The sequence below is a fragment of the Triticum aestivum genome, chromosome 7D, assembly GCF_018294505.1.
Source record: "Triticum aestivum cultivar Chinese Spring chromosome 7D, IWGSC CS RefSeq v2.1, whole genome shotgun sequence".
Taxonomy (NCBI): Eukaryota; Viridiplantae; Streptophyta; class Magnoliopsida; order Poales; family Poaceae; genus Triticum; species Triticum aestivum.
In genome coordinates, this window is record NC_057814.1 from 466,007,454 (window position 1) to 466,021,429 (window position 13,976).

General features: G+C 48.5%; 1 pseudogene; it reads right to left on the reverse strand.

The window, feature by feature from the left end:
• Window positions 1-6,456: 6,456 nt before the first annotated feature.
• Window positions 6,457-11,374, reverse strand: LOC123171172 (myosin-9-like; annotated as a pseudogene).
• Window positions 11,375-13,976: the final 2,602 nt, after the last annotated feature.

Here is a 13,976-nt window from a genome sequence, read left to right on the forward strand (position 1 = left end):
TGGAAAGACATCTTGGTACTCACAAACGACTGGAATCTGAGAGATGGCATTCAATTCGCCCTTCTCATTGAGAGAAAACAACCGAATAGTTTCATCACGAGCGGCATAGATGATAACATCCTCAGAAGAGTGTGTCAATTGAATTTCCCTGGCAGCACAATCAAGTTGAGCCTTGTGCTCAGAAAGCCAGTCCATCCCGAGAATAAGATCAATATCCGAGTCACCAAGAACAATTGGAGAAGACAGAAATTTATAGTTCCCCATCTTGATGGAAACATCGGGAGCAACCAAACTAGAAGTCATAAGCTTTCCCGGAGAAACAACTTGCATAACTTTGGATAAAATCTCTGTGTCAACATTGTGCTTCGATGCAAATGGATATGACATGAAGGAATGCGATGCACCAGTATCAAATAAAACTTTTGCAGGAATATCATTAACTGAGAGATTACCTATTATCACATCAGTAGATTCCTCCGCTTGTGCTACATTCATCATGTTCACCTTAGCAGACTTGGGATTATTCTTGACCACTGCATTGCTGGAAGATCTCACAGGAGGAGGAGGCGGAAGGCGCCTTTGATTGAAGCATTTGTTAGCATAGTGACCTTTCTGCTGACACTTGTTGCAAGTCACCTCTGAGAGTGGACGATGATAAGGAGCATTCGACTTTGGAGCTTGATTCTGAGACTTGTTCTGATAGCCAGAGTTGGAAGATCCATGGCCACCTTTGTTCTTCTGCTGGTAAGGCTGACGAAACGGAGGAGGAGGAGGCAACCAGAACTTCTGTTGCTTAGCTGCCACAAGTGAGGAAGAAGAAGACTGAACTGCGTCCCTGACTCTCTTCTTAGAAGCCTCACACTTGAGCTGAGCAGCCTCTTGCTTCAGTGCCATGTTATAGAATTGATCAAACTGAGTAGGCTCAACAAGAATGAGAGCTAACTGCAGATCCTCTCTAAGGCCACCTCTGAAGTGATAGATCATGCTCTTTTCATCAGGAACGTCTTGTTTAGCAAAGCGACCAAGTTTTTGAAACTGGATGTTGAATTGATACACAGACATGTTGCCTTGCTTGAGATTGCGGAACTCCTCACGCTTGCTCTCAACAACACTTTGTGGAATTTGGTGCGCTTTGAAGTCCCGACAGAAGTCAGTCCAAGAGATCACACGACCTCCTCTGGAATCTTTGTATTGTTGATACCAATCAGCAGCTTGGTCCTTGAGCTGAAAAGAAGCGAACTTGACATAGTCCTCAGGCCTGACATTGCTACATTCAAAATGCTTGTTGATGTCCACGAGCCAATCATCGGCATCCGTGGCCTCGGCACAGTAGCTGAAAGACTTGGGCTGATTTGCGAGAAACTGGTTGAGGGTAGCGAAGTGAGGCTGATTGTTGCCTTGGCCTTGATTTCCTTGCCCTTGGGTGCGTTCTTGCAAGAGTTGCAGAATCATCTGAGCATTGGCGTTGGTGGCTGCCATGATAGCTTGCCATGCCTCCGGAGGCGGAGGTGGTGGCGGAGGGTTCGCCTGACTCCCTTCATTGCGATCCGGATTCTGACGCGTTGGCGGAGCCATCCTGAAGAGGGTGACATCCGTTAGCATCTTGATAGACAAATAGACAAGTAGAATCAACGGATAGAAATTGCAACATATAGTCTTCACAAAAAACATTCGAACGAGGATGAACAAATGAATTCCACAGTAAATCACCACACTTCCATTAAGTTGAGAAGCCACTTAGTAAAAGGTATGGAATCAACATTTGACTTCGAACCAACTCGAATACCACAATTCAAAACAAAACAAAGTATTGGCTTGCAGAATAAGCCGGAACAAACATATGATAGAGATTTCGTCCGAAGTTTTCGTGGTGGGGCCCACACAGGCTCGATCGTACAGCACCATCATGTACAAGAGTGCACATGACATACGAAGCGTCCCCGAGTCGGCATAGCCAAGGACTCTTTAAGACACTACGAGACCACTGTAAAACTAACTGTGGAAAGGCGGACCACTAGACGTCGAACCCCAATCTCATATCATGCGTCTGTCGGAAAGATATCCTAGGAGCTACTTGAATTCCCACTTATAAACTCCCGAAACTTTCTGGTTATGCAATCTGGTGTTGGGGATACAGGGGACACAAAATATATCACCCAAACTAGCAATCCCTAGATCCAGCTGTATCCATCCGTCAACACATAACCAAGAAACCTTCGGAAATCGTGTACCTCAACCTTCGAAAGCATCCGTTATACGAGTTATGGCAATACTCCCGAACTCCCGCCCCAGTACTGGGTGGCGTCGAGGTGATCTCACCAACAACTGCATAAAAGAGATTTCGATGTCGGCGAAACTCAGGTATTCCAGAACTGCAACGATAAAATTATGACGACAACACCTCGGAGCTCAACTCCCCGGGACACTGCCACAACCCCTAAATGTCAGGAGGCACCAAGAACAATGTTCTTGTCACGAAACCATCAGAACGATTCCAAGATACCCGCGTGATCCTAAATTTTTTTTTTTGTGAAATTTGAGGAGAGAAGAGTCAAAACTTCTACGTCAGGAGACCTCACCAGAGCGACGAAGGGACTGAGGAGTAAAAAGAATCCTACTCTCCGATATATATAATCCTAAGACTCAAAACATTTTTGTTCTAGACTCAACAACGCCAGCGATTCGATCAAGCAGGGGGCTCCTAAGTCGGGGATGGCTCTGATTACCAACTTGTAACGCCCACGATGCGGCTATATCTCCCACGTGTCGAGGCACGACTTAGAGGCATAATCGCATTGTGGTTTTGTCGCAAGAAGGGTCATCTTCACACAATCCCATGTAATGAACGAGAATGGGATAACGAGAGTTGGCTTACAATCGCCACTTCACACAATACATAAATATAATTCATACATCATCCAAAATCCACACATAGACCGACTACGGTCAAATCCAAATGAAAATAAGATAACCCCAAATGCTAGATCCCCGATCGTCCCAACTGGGCTCGACTACTGATCATCAGGAAAAGACACATAGTAACGACCACGTTCCTCATCGAACTCCCACTTGAGGTCGATCCCATCATCTGCACTGGCATCGTCGGCACCTGCAACTGTTTTGGTAGAATCTGTGAGTCACGAGGACTCAGCAATCTCACACCCGCGAGATCAAGACTATTTAAGCTTATAGGAAAGGATGGTGTAATGAGGTGGAACTGCAGCAGGCACTAAGCAAATATGGTGGCTAAACATACGCAAATAAGAGCAAGAAAAGAAGCAACGCAACGGTCGCGAAGCTAGAAATGATCAAGAAGTGATCCTGAAACTACTTACGTTCATGCATATTTCTGGCATGTTTATGAAGCTATCCATGGCAGGAGCAAGTACATATCATGTATGAAACAACTACAACAAGCTTGGCAAAATTGAATATCATGTTAACAATCTACCAGAAATATTTTATAGCAAAAGTAGAGCAAGCTTGAGTCATGCTATGGCACTCCATAATTGCAAACAAGGGCATGAATGGATCAACTACAACCATATCTACAAAACATCCTTACTGAACATCCACAAAAGAAGCATGAATCTCTCTGTAGCCACATGGATACATAGCAACAAAATAACAGCAGTCACAGACTTGGAGAAATTACTGTCCCTGAAATCAGAAACATCACGAGGCCTAGTTTGCATGCTTGTGCTAGTCACCACAGAGATCGGATCTATATGCAGAAAGTTATGGAGCAAAATGAAGAGCATCTAGGGGCGAACATTTCGATATATTACATGCGTGAAACGGAGCTATATGCAGAAAGTTATGATGCGATGAACATGTGCACATATTGTAAAAATATTAGGACTTAGAGGATTTTCGGGGAAGGAGAAGAAAAGTCAACCGTGGCTTTTCCCAGATCGGATTGGCCGAAGCTCGAGCTCGAGCTCGCCGGAGCTGGAAGGGCGACGCGGCGGCCAGAGACGGAGGGCGGGGCGGCGACCGGAGAGGAGGGAGAGTGCGGCGGAGAGGAGAAAGACGGCGAGGCGCGGCGAGGAGGAGCGGAACGCCGCGGGGCGTGGTCGCCGGCGGTTGCAGACGGTGGCGCCGGCGGATGAGGTCGCCGAAGGGCGGCGAGGTGCGGCGGCGCCGGCGGAGGAGGCGGGCGCGCGAGGGGGGCCGCGCGGGGCGCTCGGGCCGCGGGGGCCGGCCCCGGGCCTCGGCGGGCCGCGGGCGGCACGGGCGTACGGGCGGCGGGTCGGGTGACGTGGCAGCGTGCGATTGGGCGAGGAGGCGGCGGCGGACGTGTCCGGCGCTGAGGAAGACGCGTCCGGCGGCGCGGAGGGGAAAATGATCTAGGGTTTCGCCCGAATTTCGGAGGGGGAGGTGTATATATAGGTAGAGGGAGCTAGGAGAGTCCAAATTGAGCACGGTTTTCGCCCACACGATCGTGATCGAACGACCTAGAGCATGGAGGTGACTTAGAGGGGTTTTGGGCTGTTCGAAAGGGGGGGTTTTGCTGCAACACACGAAAGGACTTTGCGGTTGCCCGGTTAACCGTTGGAGTACCAAACGACCTCCAAATGGAACGAAACTTGACAGGTGGTCTGCCGGTGGTATACCAAGGCCACTTGGCAAGCCTCGGTCCATTCCGAGAACGTTTAACACCCGCTCACGAAAAGAAACAAGAGGGGTGCGCCGGAGGAGGTGGGAGTGCCGGATTGCAAAACGGACAACGGGGAAAATGCTCGGATGCAAAAGACGAACACGTATGCAAAATGAGATGCACATGATGACATGATATGAGATGCATGACATGAACAAAATGCAAAACGGAAAAACAAAACCCGACCACGAAGGGAATATCATAACACATAGCCGAAAATGGCAAGAGTTGGAGTTACAAATATGGAAAGTTACATCGGGGTGTTACATGGTAGACCCAAGTACTTCCCTTCCGTGGACTCGCTTCCCAGCTGGAGCTCTTGCAAGAGCAAGTTCTTGCAAGACTGCTTGGCATTGGAGCTGAACATCACCGAAGATTTTTCTCGGTTAATCACGTGGCCAGAGCACTCTTCGTACTCATGTAATATGGAGTTGATAGTTTGTACTCCTTGGGTAGTAGCTTCTAGGACCAGTAACGAGTCATCTGCGAAGAGCAGATGATTAACTCGCGGTGCCGTCGGTGCAAGTTTGATTCCTTTAATCCGATTCTCCGCATCAGCTTTGTTTAGCATCGCTGACAGCCCTTCCACACACAGAAGGAACAGGTAGGGGGAGATAGAATCCCCCTACCTTAGCCCCCTGCCTGGAACCACAACATCTGTGAGCGTGCCGTTCACTTTGAATCTATATGACACCGAACTCACACACTTCATGATCAGCTGCACAAACTCCTCCCTGAACCCCATCTTCCTCATCATCCCTTCGAGGAAAAACCACTCAACACGATCGTATGCTTTGCTCATATCCAACTTGAGTGCCATGTAAACATCCTTGCCCTTCCTTTTCCTTTTCATGAATTGGGTCATCTCATAGGCAAGAATAGTATTATCCGATATCAACCATCCCGGCACAAACGCACTCTGGTTGTCAGAGATAATTTCATCCAAGATCATCTTGAGTCGGTTGGCGATAACTTTTGACACAAGTTTGTACACCACATTGCAAAGGCTAATAGGGCAAAGATCTTTGATTCGATCAGGGTTCCGAACCTTTGGGATAAGCACAACAATTGCTTCGTTCCATCCCTCCGGTATACAGCCGCCTCGCAACACATGTAACACCTCTTGTGTAACCGCATCACCCACAGTAGTCCATAATCTCTTATAGAAAATCACTGGCATACCATCCGCACCTGGGGCTTTGAGATCCCCCATATCGTCAAGTGCTTTCTTGATTTCCTCCGGAGTGTACTCCTTACCTAACATCTCGTTCATCTGTTCTGTAACTCGTGGCTCCACATCTTGTAACACTCTGTTGTGGTTAGCTCCAGCTCCTGCCCTGGCCGTAAACAAGTGTGTGAAATGATTAGTCACCAAGTGAATGGCATTTTTCATGTGAACAGTATTAGCTCACGACATTGTATTGTAGCAAGATATACGGCCGGTGTCCTCGTTGGAGATGCACTCCACTTCCTCCTTGGTGGTGGGCTGATATGTTCATGAACAACAGATTTCCAAGTATGACTTGGTTGGAAAGTGCATAACCATCTAGTGCTACGGAACTACTAGGAACCTATTTTTACCCTAGGCAGATGTAACGGCGGGATATATGCATTTGTCTTGGTTACAAACATTCTCGATTGGGAGAACATGGCATGCTTTGAAACAGATAACAAGCCAACACCATAATTGTCACTGCAACTTATTCCAACTATGATCTTTGCAGTTCACAAAACGATGATGTATGAATGGCGATTTCCATGGACACATTACATTTGGAAGAGAACAAGAGGCATTTTTAACTTTGAAGGGCTGGGCCATCCAGTTTGTCCTCTTTTTCCTGTAGGAAGTTAAAGCAAGGATACTCCAGGACCAAAGGCGGCATATCAATACCTGTTACCTTTTCCTAAAAAAAATCAATACCTGTTACCTCGAATTCTGGCACAGGTCCACCTGCAGATGTCATCCAGCGAAAATGGGATGCTGCAACGAGACGTGCCATGAACAATTAACATTTGTGAGCAGGCTTTAAGAAAAACCAGTGACTGTTGAACATGCAAGAGGAAAGTAAACCTTAAGTCGTCATCCAATAAGAAAGGAACAATCACTCCATTTTCCGAATTTTCAGTCACAATTGCTTTCATACTTGAGATGGTCTGCAGTTTGTTTTCCTTTGTCAGACTCACAAATATGTGAAACTTGAACAGACTGGCAATTTACTAACTAGAACAGGCTACCTCTGACAAAACATTCTGGGTGCCGAATTCGTCATCCCAAAACATCGTACTGATACGGTATATCTGTACTATGCTAAGGACCTGAAAATTTGTAAAACGAATGATAAGTTGCCCAATACGCGTAGATGAGTGACTAAACTTAACCGAGTTCAGATACCACTTATAGGGCACAAATCGTTGGTGATCTCTTCGAGTGTTTTCCATTGCTTCTGGGAAGTAAGCTGAGGAGAAAATTTGTTAGATCCAGTTTTTACCAATAACATTGCAAATGAAACAGCCATACACTCAGTCAATACAGACACTTACAAGGAATGCAACAGCCTGGCTAATGTGCTTCAGTTCATCCCAGGAACATCCTGCATACTATGTGTACCATATCATTAGCATAGAGGTTAAAAATGTCTGGAAAAAAATCATCCATACCTCTTTAGTCGCATCGATGCTCCACTGTTCTACTCTACCAATCCAGCCTTGACATATTCTTCATTGCTAAATGAACAACACTCTCGTCCGAGAAGCAGACTACAAGATACAGAGTATCTTAGAAGCCTTAAGGAAAAAGGTGCAACAAAGTACAGAGCTCGGGAGGGAGAATCTTACCTATGGAACAACTCGACATTAATATATGAAAATATTTGAACGAACAGCTTGGATATTAAGAATGAAGGAACTTGTACAATATCAATAGATCATATGTCAATGTGTATCATCATTACTTGAAAGGGGTATGCAAGAACTCATTCATGCTTATACATAATTGGATTTCAAAACATTCAGGTAGTTTCTTAATATTTGCACAATACTCTGCCAATGCCCGATCGGAGCTTGCTGAGCCAAGACGTTTGCTACAGAAGCTCCACTAATCAGACTTGCACGAAATGTTCTTGGTGCCTGCAAAGAAAAGTGTAAGTAAGCTGAACCTCAAGGCTTACCTTCTACTCCCTCCGTTCCAAATTATTACATGTTCTAACTTTTTTCCAGATCCGAACTATAGACACGTTTTAGTGTATTTGTTCACTCATTCCAGTCCGTATGTAGTCCATACTGAAATATCTAAAACATCTTATAATAGTGAATGGAGGGAGTACGTTAAAAGAAATCTAGTGCTCCCTCCGTCCGGAATTACTTGTCGCGGGAACCTGTGTATCTGAACATATTTTTAGTTTTAGATGCATCCATTTCTGCGACAAGTAATTTGGGACGGAGGGGGTATAGTTTATACATACTTGAGTACACATATCAAGAAATGTCGATACCTCTCTTCAAATTGTCTCTTATCGTTGTATACATAGAGGCATCAGAGATCCCTGGATGAAGATAATTTTTCTGTGCTATGCCCCAAACATGTTCTCAAAGATAGTAGCTTTTCAGTGCAATTTCAGCTGTAGGTCTGGAATTGTCTACAGGTCATTTGGAGTCATGGATCCTCAGGGAATTCATTATTGATGCCAAGGCTAGTTTTGGCCATCCTTTCTTCCTATAAGTGGCATTTACTGCTACATGGAACATATGGATCATTAGGAATGGCAAGATTTTCAGAAATGAAAGACCAACCTTTACTGCCTGGAGGAGCAAGTTCATTCATGACATCACTTTGCTCTCACACCATTTCAAGGACTCAATCAAGCCAAAGCTTTCAGCCTAGATTGCTTCTCTGCCTTAATTGTACTCTATGTTGTGCTATTGTATAGAGTAAGTTGTATATAGGTAAGCTATATATTCTCTTCTTAGGTAGATAGCGTTGTTCCTTAGTTTAGGAAGTTTTTGTTTTCTCTTTTCTGTCCTGGACTTTTGTTTTTTGTTTGTGCAATTTTAACATGCTCCCTCTTACCCCCTCTTTTCACACGAGAGGTAAGAGTAGATAATAGATCTGAGCCGTTGATCTCATTAATTAGTGGTTTGATTAACTCTTACCTTCTTACCTCACATGTAAAAAGAAGGGGTAAGAGGGAGCATGTTAAAATTTGCCTTTGTGTTTTGAGTTTTAATAAAGCGCCGTGGGGCTTTTACCTCACAGATTATAGTAAAAAAGCAAATAATTTACTGGAAACAAAGAGCAACAATCAGAGTGATTAAAATGGGAGAAGCAACCAAACATTTCCAAGCTAAAGCTACTATCAAGTTTAGAAAGAATCAAATTGTTATGCTCAAAGATTGGGTTTTGAATACCATGATCATCATTCTAAAGCTACTATCCTTTTTAGAGCTTTCAAGGACAGATTGGGATCCAACACCCCTACCCATAATCCCTTGATCTTGCATAACCTCCTGGAGCACCATGATGATCTTCTAGATCTGGAAACACCTTTCACTAAGTCAGAAATTGATGATGTGGTCCAAAACATACCCGCTGATAAATCCCTTGGCCCTGATGGATTTAATGCTGCTTTTTTGAAAGCATGCTAGGATATTGTGGCTCCAGACTTTTACAGACTAACTGGGGATTTCTATAATGGATCAATCAATATTCAGAGCATCAACTATTCCTTCATAGCACTTATACCCAAGAAAGATGTTGTTTCCCCTGGAGATTTCAGACCTATTTCACTCCTTAATTGCACCCTGAAGATCAACACTAAGCTCCTGGCCAATAGACTCCAAAATGTCGTCTTCAAACTTGCACAAAAAAATCAATATGGCTTCCTCAACAATAGATGCATACAAGGCTGCCTTGCTTGGTCATATGAATATATACATTAGTGTCACCAGACAAAGAAAGAGATCATCCTACTTAAACTGGATTTGGAAAAAGAATTTGACATGGTGAACCATGACACCCTCACTGAAATCTTGCAAGCCAAAGGTTTTGGGGATAATGGATGCAATGGATTAAGATGATATGTAGTACCGGCTATTCCTCTGTTATTCTCAATGGCCTCCCAGGCAAACAATTTCTATGTAAAGAAGTGTGAGACAAGGAGATCCTCTATCCCCTTTGATATTTGTTGATCTTTTGCAATCTATGCTCAATGAAGCCATGCTTAATTCCCTGGTTGAAACTCCCCTGCTCCACCACTCATGCCCTAATTTTCCTATCATGCAATATGTTGATGACACTATTTTGGTGGTCAATGTTGATGCCCCACAATTGAGCCATATTAAGAATTGGTTGCTTCACTATGTTGCATATACTGGATTAAAAATTAACTATGCCAAGTCAACCATGATTCCTATCAACACTTCAGAACCCAAGATGCATGAGTTGTCCCTGCTATTTGGCTGCCAAGTTGGTACTCTGCCACACACTTACCTGGGTCTTCCCCTGAGGCTCAGCAAACAAAGAATTTAAGACTTTGTACCCATGCTGAAAAGAATTGAGAATAGACTATTGGGTTGCTCCACTCTCCTATCTACAGGTGATAAACCTCATACTCATCAAATCAGTTTTCTCCAGCATGCCAATCTTCATTATGTGCTCCTTATGATCCCTATGATAGTAGTTAAGCAACTCAACATCTACCTCAAACACTGTTTTTGGAGAAAGTATGGTACATAGGAAAAAGGAACTGCATTGATTGCCTGGGAGAAAGCATGCTTGCCCAAATCACATGGTGGTCTGGGTATCCTAGATATTACAACCTACAATCAGGAACTATTGATGAAATATCTTCACAAGTTTCTCAATAAGGAGGACATCCCCTGGGTTAATATCATTTGGGAATCACATTACTCTAACTCTTTGCATGGGGATAAAATTGTTGGATCATTTTGGTGGAGATCTATTCTTAGACTTCTGCCCAAATTCAAGCAATTTGCTATATGTAAAGCTGGTAGAGGGGACACTGCCCTATTTTGGACAGATAAATCGATGGATCTACCACTTATCCAGAAATTGAGCCCTACTCTTTCACAATAACAAGGAAATTTCCCTGCAGATGAGCGAGGCTAGGGGATAGTTGTAATACAGGGAAGAGCTCTCGCCCGAGCCGCTCCCCCGGGCGGCAAGGCGAACCCTAGTCGTCGCCGGACCGCTCCTCTTCCTCACCTTCTCTCCTCCTCGCCGCCGCCGGAGGGCTCCGCCGGGTGAAGCCCGGTCGGCATCGGCGGCGGCGGGGTCCTCTGGCCTCCCTCCCCTGTTGCTCGCAGCGCGGGCGCATCGGCTTGGCAGGGACGCGTCGCTCGCGCGGTGCAGTGCAGCGGTGACCCGGGCGGCCGTGCCGGCGATGCGGCTTGCCGGTGGAGCGGCGGCGGCTGCGCGGTGGGCGAGGTGGAGTTGGCGGGGTCGGCTCTACTGCGGGTGGTGTCGCCGACGGCCCAGATCCCCTTGTCAGCCGACTTGGGCTGTGGCAGCTTGGACCGGAGGGCATACTGCCTTGGCTGGGTGGTGCTCCGATGAGGCTGAGGGGCCTCCTGCTGCTGTTGGCTGGCGGCGGGAGAGGCTCGGGGGGTGGAGTGTGGCGGCACGGGGGCGGGCAGCGGCCTCGGTGGCGCGCCCCTCTGCTGTAGGGCAGTTCGGGGCTCCCCTCGGGGTCCCGGCATGGATTTGGACTGCCATGGCGTGGTGGTGGCTCATAGCGGTGGTTCGGGTTGGCTCACGGTGGCGGTTGGACATCTCCGGCGTCGGTTCATCGGTGAGCGGCCTGTTTCGGCTTTGACCCCTCTTCTCGTCGTCCGGGCACTACCCTCGTTGAAGGGCTGGCCTTCTCCCCGCTGCAGTCCAGTGCTCGTCTCGCGCCTGGTGTTGCGGGATCGAGCTCGTCTCGCGCCCGGCAACAGGACCGAGTTTGTCTCGTGCCTGGCAGCAGGACCGAGCTGGTCTCGTGCCCGGCAGCAGGACCAAGCTCATCTCGCGCCTGGCTGCAGAATCGAGCTCGCCTCGCATCCGGCGCAGCAGGACGGGTCACCGGAGGCCAGTTTTGGCCGGCCTTTCGGGTTTCGGCGATGGGGGCTACCCAGGAGTGTGAAAGGCGAGGCCTTTCCACTCGTCTCTTTGGTTGGGGTAGCGACGGGGCTCGGGTGAGATGGTGTCAAGGTCTTAGATGCTGGGGCAGCGACCCTGGTGGTGGTAGCGCGGTGCTCATGGGCAGAGCCCGTGGCTTGGTGTTGCCCGGTGACCATGGCCGTGTGGGCGGCATGGTGGCTGGGGTGTGGCGTTCGGTGGCGGTGAGTGTTGGCCGGGGTGAAAACATGTTTTATCTTCGGACGGATCGGCAGCGGCGTAGCGCGTTCCCTTCTTGAAGGCGTCGTCGCGGCTCTTATCGGTCATCGTGTTGCTCTAGGGCAAACTCTGATCCTCGGGTCGGGCGGTGGCGGCACGCTAGCGTCGTAACCTTCTTGAAGGCACCGCCTTGGAGCACACGGTTCTTCATATGTGGCTTCATCTCTTCGCGGTGGCGTGTTCACGGTGGAGGACCCCGATTGCTCTTGTAGTGTTAGGGGTGGTGTTGTTGCGCTCAGCGCCTATGTATCCCGCCTTGGGTGTGTGCGTGTGTTGTCGTGGGGTGCGTTTGTACTTGGGCTGTGGTTAATCATTGCTTTATATATGCATTACCACAGATTGAACACCTATTTCAGAGACCACTATCACAAGAAGCATTTCACCAGTTCACCATCCTCCAATCTGCCTTATTAACAGACCTCTGTCAAATGTGCAAGATCAATGGACTTACCCTTGGGCAGCCAAACACTACTCCATGAAAATGTACAACCTTTTGATTGGTGCTAGCTCTGCTCACAACATCCTCAAGCTGCTCTGGGGTACCTCCTGTAAACTCAGACATAAGATATTATTCTAGCTACCACTGCATGATCGTGTCAATACCAGAAATCTTCCGAACCGCAAGAACGTATACCTGGAGAACTATAACTGTGCCCTATGTTCAGAAAACACTGAGGAAACTGCAATGCATCTGTTTTGGGATTGCACATTTGCTCTAGACTGCTGGGGACACATTCTTCCATCTAAGAGCATCTCCAATAGATGATCCAAATGTAAAAGTAACTAACTTTTGGACCGTCTAAGGCCAAAAACGCAGCTCCAACAGACAGTCCGTATGTAAAAAAAATAGACCGCGGCCTCCTCGTGATGTAAAATACAACACCTCGTGGTGCAAATTTACATCACGAGGTGCATCTGGTCCAAAACCAGCCGCCGCCCGCGAACGCCCAACCGCCACTTCCTTTCCTTTCCCGCCCGCCCGTCCGCCGCCGCCCCGCCGCCTCCACACCCCGCCGCCGCCCCGCCGCACGCCGCCCGCATCAGATCCGGCCCGCCCCGCCCCCCGCCGCCCGCCCGCCGCGGATCCGGCTGCGGCCGCAGCGCACCACGCCGCCCCGTCCGCCGCAGCTCCGCCGGCCCCAGCCCGCCATAGCTCCGTCCGCCACCGCCCCGCACGCCGCCACCGCCCCGCAGCTCCGCCCCGCCCGGCTCCATCCGCCACCGCCCCTCAGCTCCGCCCCGCCCGGCTCCGTCCGCCACCGCCCCGGCCGCAAGCGGTGCCGCTCCACCGCTCTCCGATGGCGCCGAAGAAGACGCCGAAGGACAAGTCGGGCTTCTTCGGTGTGAGGCAGAAGCCCTCCGGTAACTTCGGAGTGGAGTTCTCCGACGCCGGGAGGCATTGGTGGATCGGCACGTACCCCTCCGCCCACGAGGCCGCGCGTGCCTACGACGTGGCGGTGTGGCGTGCCGAGAGGCCTCGGGAGCACCTCAACTTCCCAGAAATCGAGAGTCGGGCGAAAGCGGAGATGCTTGCGCCGCAGGGCATCAAGATGAAGGAGATCCCAACGAAGAAGAAGACGACCAAGAAGCCGTCGGTTGTCGTCAGTGCTGGCGAGACCGACGAGGAGGCGATGGCGAGGTTTGCTCGGGAGCATCCGGAGCACGTCCAGGACGAGCTGGAGTAATACTGGAAGCGTGAGGCGGAGCAGAAGAAGAAGGGGGGTGAAGAAGGAGGACGAGGCCGGCCCCTCGACGGTGATCCCCATCGATTCCTCTTCCAAGGAGGACTGGGCAGACTTCTCGGAGGAGGAGGAGGGGGATGCGATGACCCGGAGAAGGAGGAGTTCTGGGCGCAGTTCCGCATCTCCGACGATGAGGAGTAGTTTATCTAGTAGTTTGAATAAGTAGTAGTTGAAGTTCATG